Below are 10,372 nucleotides of genomic sequence, written 5' to 3'. Positions count from 1 at the left end.
CCCCTGGGCATGCAGGGACATGTCTGCTGTCAGGGACAGCAGACATGTTTAAACTGTCACCGCGTCTATAGACGCGGTGACAGTTTAAAGCCATGACGTACATTTACGCCATGTGTCGGGAAGTACATCCCGGCCATGACGTAAATGTACGTCAAATGTCGGGAAGGGGTTAAAACATGAAACAAAGTTTGTGTAGAATCTCAGACTGAATTTAAAAGCCAAGCAATCATGTCCTTGCACATATCAAGTGAATGCAAATGGCAGGATTCCAATACCATCAGATGTCCTATATGCAAATATATAGGGCATGAGTTATCCACTCTGGACCACCATGGCATGCTATTCCTTTGACCTGTAATGCTTTACCTGTGTCTGGATTTGATGCTGTTTTATTGCATGGAGTCCTGTCTTATTGGTATGGATTGATCCTATATTGAATATAAACTTTTTCTGCAAATGAAAAATGGGATGTGCTGGCTTCCATTTATTACCTACTACATCACCATTATGTGGCTGCAGCACTTCGAAGTTGGTGAATATGGTGTGCATTAATGTCCTCTACCCTATATATCATGCATATAGGACATAGAAATATATATATATATATATATATATATATATATATATACCATATATACCAACATTTCCACTCAAAATATAGAGTTTGTTATATACTCGCCGTATAAGACTACCCCCTCTTCCGCACACCTTCCACACACCGAATAAAATGTAAAAGAACATCAGATTTGATTTCAACATGTTAATTTATATTATACGGTATTATACCGGTATTACATGAGTGCCATCAGTATTAGTGCCATTACAGTACCTGTCATTGTCACCATTGTACGGCCACAGCGCGACCACAGCGCCTCCGGCCCGCCCCTGCATCTTCCTGTGACCGGCACTAGTGCGCAAGTGCGCATGTGCGAGCACTGCATAGACAAGGGGCGGTCTGGAGTGCGCGGCTTCCCACAGAGCAGAACGGGCCGGTCACACCGAAAAGGCTGGCACCCCTACCTCGCTGCTGATGCTCCCCGCAGCCACGCTGATGACCCCCCGAGGCCACGCTGATGACCCACCGCGGCCGCGCTGGATACCGTGCGATACTGGATGGTATGTCTATCCCAACTGAAGTGCACCCGGCGTATAAGATGACTCTCCCACTTGGAGGCATGTTTTTCAGGGGAAAAAAGTCGTCTTATACGCCGGCAAATACGGTGTGTGTGTGTGTGTGTGTATATATATATATATATATATATATATATATATAAAGAGAGAGAGAGAGAGATAGAGAGAAGGATTCCCGGCACTCACTGTTGAAGAAACAGAAACTTCGATGCCACACAATCCTGGTGGGGATAGCAATACACAATGGTGGGTAGGCACTCATAAGGTTTTTCAAATCTGCACTGTGGCAGGGATAAATAAAGTTGAGGACACAAGCGTTTGTGGGTGAACGTTTCGGGCTCCTGGCCCTTTATCAAGACATCAATGTCAGTGTGACACTAAGCAGCTTGGTATAACATATTGATTGATAAATAGACTCATCGGAGACTGCCTAGGCTAAAAGGGATAATATCCGGACTGCACTAGAGGAGAACCATTTCTCTCTGTCCAAATAATCTGATATTTATATTTCGCTTATTACTTCCTTACCACAGGTGAACAAGGAACAAGAAAATTTGAATCCGAAACCCGGCTGATATATATAACAATAGCCCTGATTGTCTGATCATTATTTGTTTCCTATCAGATTATCCTGGTGTGTATACCATAACAGTTGAATACAAATTTATTCTATAATATCTAAATACCATTCAACTGTCCATCGTTAATGTTTGATGTTGTCTGTCTGTATGTCGAATAGCAATTTTTATGGAACCATTAAAAGTTAAATTTTATTAAAAACCTTTTTTGACATTTAAAGGAGTGCCCAAACAGAAGAGAGTACTTTTGTTCTTTACCTTTGATACATTACCCTTACTCTCAGGGGAGCACCGCCACGTCACTATCTACCAATTAATTGGTTAATTGATGGTAACTTATTTCAGAACAAGACCCTACGATATTACCAACACCATTCAGTGTCACTTGTGCTCAGGTTTATTCCCTCCCAGATCGCCTTTTTCCCACCCCCTCTCCCATTTATACAACTGCTCCTTAATCTGACTGCTGACCAGGACTGGCAGCCATACCTCATTTCTGTGATATCAAGATGTCATGTGCTTAGGGGGCAGGACCATCACAGGGCAGTATAGCGCCCTGTAACACTGCTGCAATGTATCACACATCCTCTATAATGCAGCACATATCCATTATAATACAGCATACACCACCTCTATTGCAGCACACACACCAAATGTAATGCAGCAAAAACCAACTGTTATGCAGCACACACCACCTGTATTGCAGCACACACACCACCTGTATGGCCATTAAGACTTTTTGCAGCTCCAGGTATTGATGAGGTTGGGCACGAGCATGGGTATGGCTATTGACCTTCATTTTGTACAAACATATGTTGCAAACTGCTGCTTAGCTGTGTTTGTGGGTACTGTGGAAATATTCATGGCATGACCACTCTTTCACCTACCAACCTCCCCTATGTAGGAATGTGGGTAATCCATACACCTTCATCTATGCTCCTCTGCACACAGCTACTCATGTGTTGGAGTTGTATCAGTTTTCTTGTAGCAAATACCCTCTTTTTTCTTTACTGAAATATCCCCAACCCCGTCTCTTCAGGGAGTCAGGGAGGTAAAAAATATTCATTCATTGCAAAAATGTTGCTACAGAGTACTTTGTCGCACATTCATATACAATGTACTCACTATCAAATGATTTTTCCGGTCTGTGCAAATGTTATAAAGTATGACATCTCCCCCATTAGAAAAACTGATCTAGGCCGGTGATGACATCACATACTCTCCATTAAAATGACTGGGTATGCCCCAAATACCAACTTCCTTTCTATAAAAGAGAGGGTATGTGTGGTGCACAAATAACAGCAGCCGGCACTAGGGGTAGTCAACCCCTAACAAAATAGAGAAACTAGAGATTTTTTTTGTGTGCTGGCGCTGGCTGAATAATAAGAACAAGACGGTGACCGTCTTGTTCTTTCCTTTCTATAAAATGTGGAGGGGATCGAGATATTTTCACTATTTTTATCGCTTATTTGGCTTGCAAAATGCGCATGCGCAATGCAAAAACATTGGCCCCATGCGAACACACGCAGGCCTGCGAACGGTCCAGAATAAGGTTCAATGTCCTAAAATTATATAACGGATACAATTTTCATTATGGATAAATTGCTATTTTATGTAAAGCAGATCATCCAGCATTGCAGTTACTGTGTAAGTGGGACTTACAACTTACAGTAGGTAACTTTATGGTAATCAAACAAAAAATAGAAAGGGCCATCCTCACCTAACATCTCTCAGTTGACAATTTCTAAATAATGTGTAATCAAATTACAGCAGGAGCAGTGTTTCTTAAATATATTTATATCCCTCTCTCTAGTATCGAGATATGGATATATATATATCATGAATGAGTTAAATGAATGATTCCCTGGTGGTCTCACTAGTGCCACACAAGAGCCAAAAACAATACAAACATTTATCTTCTAGCCTTGGAGTCAGTTTGTCTTCTTAGTGCAAATCATAATTGCTTCAGGAGTTTCTGAATCCACTTTTGAATTCTAAGCTTGAGACAAATAATTGGATTTCCCACAAACACGCTGAGCTATGTTACTCTTTCTGTTTTGCTCTGTATCCTCAGGGCTTCACTCTCTGTTTTATATCAAACTCTACCTTCCAGGCTAGATGGGAAAAGGACAGATCAGTCTTCATTAAGCTGTCCATTTGTTTAAAAAAAAGTCCCTAGAACAATTTTTACCATCTTCAAATGAATTATAACCAGTGAAGTTAAGAAATAGGAAACTGTGCACAATGACTTAGTAAATTACGAACTGAAGTGTTTTCTTCGCCCTGTGGAACTACAATCCAAAGCAATTACATTTTACCTGCTGTATTTTTACAAGAGTTTGACATTGTATATAGCCAATTCATGTGTGTCATTGACTATAGGGCAGCCCTAAATTTGCTTTGGGCTATGTGACTAGACACTGCTAGCTCCAGGTAAAATTCTGTTGAAAAAAACAGCAAAATACAAATTGTGATCGGTGAAGTCATGCACAAAGCAGTATTAAGATGTTATCACCCCACATTAACCTATAGAAGTCTTTAATTAAACGGGCAGAGCAACAATGACTTTCTCATTTGCATACTGTAAACCCCTTGTCTGTCACTTTTATGGCTAATTAAAAAACAAAATGACAATGTCCTGTCATACTGAATTAAATTAAATAAAATAAAATAAAACACACACGTATTGATTTAATATACATTTCTCAAAAACTCCCATGGTGTGTAATCTGCAGCAGACCTGTAAATACTGTTGTTTTCCCAACTAATAAATGGGGACAAGCTCCTTGTTAGAATATTAGACTTGTAGTTATGCTTTAAACACTGAAATATAAATAAATGTACGGCTGAACTAAATGTGTGATAATTTGATAGTACATATTCAATCAATATAGCACAAAATTATATTTAGAATTTTAAGTATATCTGTTTGGACATAAACATATCACAATATTCTGAATGATATAAATGCTGTACACCAGTGGTTCCCAAACTTTTTCAGTTCAAGGCAGCCTTTGCGTCTCCATGATTTTTTCAAGGCACTCTAAAGCCAAAATAAATATCAGTTGGTCCCTTATATAAAGTACTTGGGTCAAAAAAATACAATTAGTATACAGATCAGAAAAAAAAATACTTGTTTGCAAAAATAGTACACATGCATCCAATAAAAAAATTATTTGTTAGGGTAAGGTGGCCGAGAGGGATGGCTAGGCACTAAGAAGGGAGGTTAGGCTGCTGGGAGGGGTGTAGGCTTTGTTGTGGTGGTGGTTTGGGGGTGTTTAAGGTTGGGCTGCAGGAAAGGAGGGCTAAGGGGTGGATTGGGAGAAGGTAATTATACATATTGGACCTGTCAGAATTCTCTCTGTCAGGTTGTCATCATTGATATTCTGACTATCGGCCCATATAGAGCACTGGCTGCAGGCACTCAACACAAACCGACAAACTATAGCAGGAAATTTGCTGCACTCTATGGCAATCTGCATATGAAAAAAAGCGCTGTTTATTCTTATGCCAACATGGGGTCGCATGGGGATGCCCAGCGTTTTCGTGGTAAGCTACAGCTGCTGGGTGGGGGGGAAACAATATCTTACTGTGGGTAGCAGCTGCATGCTCCTTTTCACTGAGTCCAATCTTTCCAAACAGCATCTGCACTGATAGGAGCATTAGCATCAGCTTCTCAGTGCAATTGGAGGTGGAGCTTATTACTACATGCTAATTGCAGTAGACAGAGCACAGAGGAAAGGAAGTTTTCTGCCTGCAGTGCCCTACATCCAACAGAGAGCCAGGTAGTGCTCAGTGCTGCTCACCACATGCTGGGCAGCAGGACACCCTAACATCCATCCTAACTGCATGTTCTGCTAAGCCCAAACCACTGCGGTCCACTAAGCCCACCCACTGTGCCCTTTCTTCATGTAGTTGCCAGGCACAGCAGCTGCAGCCTGACCCTGACAGCCGGGAAGCAGAAAGCGAATCTTTCCCAGCTATCAGGTATATGCTGCTGCTATGAATTCACCACTGGGGCAGAGGTAGTGCTCTAGAAGGGAGCTTGTTGCCTCCATTGGAACCTCCCTCCCTAGCCCCTGTCCATGTGCTCCCATCGACTTGCAGGGACATCTCCTTACCTGGCTATCTCTAGCTCAGCGTCTCTTCCCTGACCCTCCTCCCCCAGATGCTGACTCCACTCAACATAAGGCAGCCTCATTAGCTGCCACCACCAGCTGTGGCACCCCTGTGATGGTCCTGCGGCACCCCTGGGCGCTGCGGTGCACAGTTTGGGAACTGCTACTGTGCATGCAGTTAAAGAGTAATCTCCACATATTCAGAACCAGGAAATAGCACAAGGTCTGTGGTTGCCAGCAGGATGGAGCCAGGAACTAGTATAAGGCTTGTAACCAGTGGTGGATTGTATCTAGGTACTGCCCCCCCCCCCCCCCCCCCACACACACACACATACATACACACACCCCACTCTGTCATTGTTCCACCATCTCTAGTGAGCTCTGCCCACCCCGTCCACTCTGTCCCGAACCCACTGCTCCCCTGTGAGCCATCTGGCATCCTGGGGTTAAACAAAAAATAAAGTTGACCTGAACCACCGGACTGAGGAGCAGTTGTTTCTCTGCATAACTGAAGGGGAATCTCTTCAATTGATATTGTGGTCAGGCTTCTTTTCCGGTTTCCATCATAGAAGCCAATGTAATCTACATAACATTGAGTCCTATGCTGGAAACTGCCACAGAAGTCAAAGTTATTTACAAAACATTGACTTCAATAGGATGTGAACAGAGAATTAGTCAAAGAGCCCCTCTGGAGCTGATTGGCTGAGTGGAATTCCATTGACTGACTTGGGATTCCCTTTCTGGTATGCAGTAAACAAACATGCTGCCCCTCATCTGGTGGTGGTACAGGTCCATCTTTTTTTTATATCCCCTTGGATGCGTACTTAGATTGAAGAGAACAGATGTACACTGGAACTAGGTGAGTTTTGTTTCCACAGCTCCCTATTGGAATTCTAATGGATAACAGGACTAATCTATGTGGGAACAAAAGTGAGTACACAGATATAGCCGCTCTCATCTGAGAGGCTCCTGATGCACTGATCGCCATCCACCCAATGATGCACACTAATGTCGGAGATGCTCACATGCCTCATTCACTGCAATGGACGTAGTGCTCGTCTGCAGGCTTGCCATCCACCAGCCGCCCGGCTGAGAAATCATTTGATGGTCAGCGAATGAAGGCACTCGGTGGGGCTCAGCGAATGTAACTCACGGAAGTCACCTTATGCCATACTGGAGTTACTATATCCCCTTGAGCTACACAATTCCTTCAACAAAATTTGGATTGTCATCTATTGCAGAATACATTCTAATTCTAATTAACAATTAGAGAGAATGTTTCGGTACTTGTGAGTTATCCGGGCGTCCGATTTTTTGATTGTATGCCTTAAGTTAAGGCATACAATCAGATGCGATGCGATGCGATATCGCATCGCATCGCATGCGATCATCGGATGCGATGACCCGATTTTTCCATAGGAATCAATGTTAAAATGATTCCTATGGAAAAAGGGGTCCTTTTCATACCCCTACTATCCAAGTGGGCATGGAGTTGGATATAAACCTGTGGCGAGCGTAGCGAGCCACCGAGCCCGAAGCGTGGCGAGCGAAGCGAGCCCCGCGAGGGGACGGTATTCTGTGTCCCCTCGCGGGGCTCGCTACGCTCGCCACGCTTCGGGCTCGGTGGCTCGCTACGCTCGCCACAGGTTTATATCCAACTCCATGCCCACTTGGATAGTAGGGGTATGAAAAGGACCCTTTTTCCCATTGAATTCCATGTTAAAATGGACTCAGTCCATTTTAACATTGATTCCTATGGAAAAATCGGGTCATCGCATCGCATCGCATCCGATGGTCGCATGCGATGCGATGCGATGTGCCCGATCCGACCCGATTTACAAATCGGACGCCCGGATAACTCACAAGTACCAATGTTTCAATAGTGCACCTGCATCTCTTTTTCTCTTTGTGTGGGCACTATAATCCTCAGCAAGGTAGCATTTGTCATAACATAGGATGTGCAGTCTAGGGCCCCTTCTGTATGTTTTATTTTCTGTGTGCACCTTCTGGCTGTATTAGCACCCTTCCCCACCTATCCCTGGTGAATTAAAGTAGGGACCATAGCATTTTCATACCTCACATTTAAATAGAACACATTTAATGTAAATCCTACATCATAAATTTATGTCAGCTCCCTGAATCTGTGGCTGGGCTGTTTCAGGGCATATCAGTATACAGTAACACTGATAATAGCACTGTATAGATCTATATATTGTTATAGATAGATAGATAGATAGATAGAAATATAGATAGATAGATAGATAGATAGATAGATAGATAGATAGATAGATAGATAGGTATATCTATATCTATATATATAAATATATATATATATATATATATATATATATATGTGTGTGTGTGTGTGTGTGTCTGTGTGTGTGTGTGTGTGTGTGTGTGTGTGTGATACATGTTTTATGCAATTACCTATCACCTCTATAACACTCCTAACACATGCAGTAGCTGCTCTTATCTACCTAACACTTTTTAGCACTTCAATTGATCCACTAGTAAGAACCTTGGGATGGTTTGCATGGCTTTTTTTGTATCCCATGTTCTATATACTGGAACACTTAGAATGTTAGGGACTACCCGATGAGGTAAAAAATGATTGCAAAATACCTTAGAATTCTAATTAGTAGTGTATGAAGTTCCATACAGTGTATTTGTCAGCATATAAAACATCGGACTCATAGCACACTCAGCTCTACTGTTTGTCCACAGTCTGGACTGTTTAATGCCCCAGCACTGAAGGTAGCCTGAGACAGCCTTCCCTTATCCCAGAATTCCATGCAACAGCAGGTGTGGATGTGCTGCCACGTTGCAGACAAAACGGTCACCTAAGGGAGCTGGATTCACAGTACCTTATAAACCCAGTGACCTCCAACAGAAGGTTTATGTACAGCAGCAGTGGGTAGATACAGTACAAACCCAGCAGAGGCGGATAATCCTACCCCCACAGGTTATAGCAAGGCTGATCATCAGCCCTGTGTAGTGCAGTTGGTCTGTCGCCTCCCAGTCACCTCTGTAACTTTTTGTCTCATTATCATTCTCCCTTCTGGATGCCTCACTGCAGCTTCCAGCATACCAAGGTGAGATGGAGATGGTGCCATAATTTGAGAGGGACACTGTTCTATTAGGTCTCCACAGTGACTGACCACTTGAAGTCTCTTCTGGGCTGGGTGGCCTATGCTGGCACAGTGGCATATGATCATCCATGTTGCCCAGAGGCAAGATAAATGTTGGTGCCCCCCCTTACAGAGAGATAGCTGGAGAGAGAGTTAAGTAGAGAGGGGGAGCAAGAGAAAAAATGTGGAGAATGAGAGAGATAGGGACTCATGGAGAAAAGAGAGAAGCGAGAGAGTGTCAGAGATAGAGAGAATGTCAGAGAGAGTGGGTGGAGTCTGGAAATGAGAAGGGGAGAGCGAAAGAGTGTCAGGGATTGAAAGAAGGTTTGTCCGGTAGAGACAGAGTATGTCAGGGAAAGTAAGGGAATTAAGAGATAGGGGAGAGGGAATGGTAGGGAGAAAGAGTCTCAGGAAGAGAGGGATTAGAGAGAAAGGCTGTCAGGGAAAGTGAGCAAATGATAAAAAGAGAGGGGAGAATAGTCAGGGATAGAGAGGGGGTAAGATACAGAGGGTGCACATGATAGGGAGAGAGGGAAGAGAAAGGGGGTTAAGAGAGAGAAAGAGGGGGTGAGAGATGGGGGTCAGGCAGAAAGAGAAAGAGTGGTATCGGGCAAAGGGAGAGGGTCAAAAGAAAGGAGTGTCAGGCACAGAGAGAGAGGAGTGTGAGAGAGGGGGGATATAGCAGAGAGAGAGACATGGGTGACGGGGGGGGGGTCCGTCACAGAGAGAAAAAGGGAAGCATACTGTATGAATGGAGACCTTCTTTCAATCCCCAGGTCATGCCCATGCCTCTAGCGCTGGGATGGTGGACAGCAGTAAGGAGTGTACTGATGCAAGACCCCTGCCAGCAGCCCTCAGCTCTTTGCAAGACAGATGCAAGGCTGCAGTGAGTGGTAACACTTACTGTGTTTCGCAATTGTCTGTGTTTTGTGGGTCCTCCATAGCTCGGGAGACTCTGATCAGGCCGTGCTGCGGACAAGCTCATCACATGTTCCAGTACATGTGGGTGGGGGCAGAAAAATGGGGTGTGCGCGAGGAAAGGGGCATGTCTGGTACTGATCACAGCACACACAGGAAGATGACTATATAAATATATATATCCGCAAAACTGGACAGTTATAGCAGTTCCTGCTGTGACTCCCGTTCTGAGTTATGTCTTCCTGCTGTGTGTGCTGTGCTCAGGCAGGGGACAATGAAGAGACCGGCGGCAATTGTCTTCTGCAGTTCCGACCCTGTGCTGGGGGATGGCTTGGTGGGGCAGTGGCAGCCCCCTGCAGAATGACCTTTGTTGGAAAGCTTGGGCATTGGGCCCCTAGGATTGTGGGGCCCTTGGGCATTGGCCCATTAAGCCCATGTGTTAAGATGGCCCTGCTTAAGAGGCTTCGTAACTGTCAACACTGATACAAATCTGCACATG

This window comes from Crinia signifera, chromosome 5 (assembly GCF_055691185.1).
Source record: "Crinia signifera chromosome 5, ASM5569118v1, whole genome shotgun sequence".
NCBI classification, from domain to species: Eukaryota; Metazoa; Chordata; class Amphibia; order Anura; family Myobatrachidae; genus Crinia; species Crinia signifera.
Note: the sequence above shows the minus strand (reverse complement) of the source record.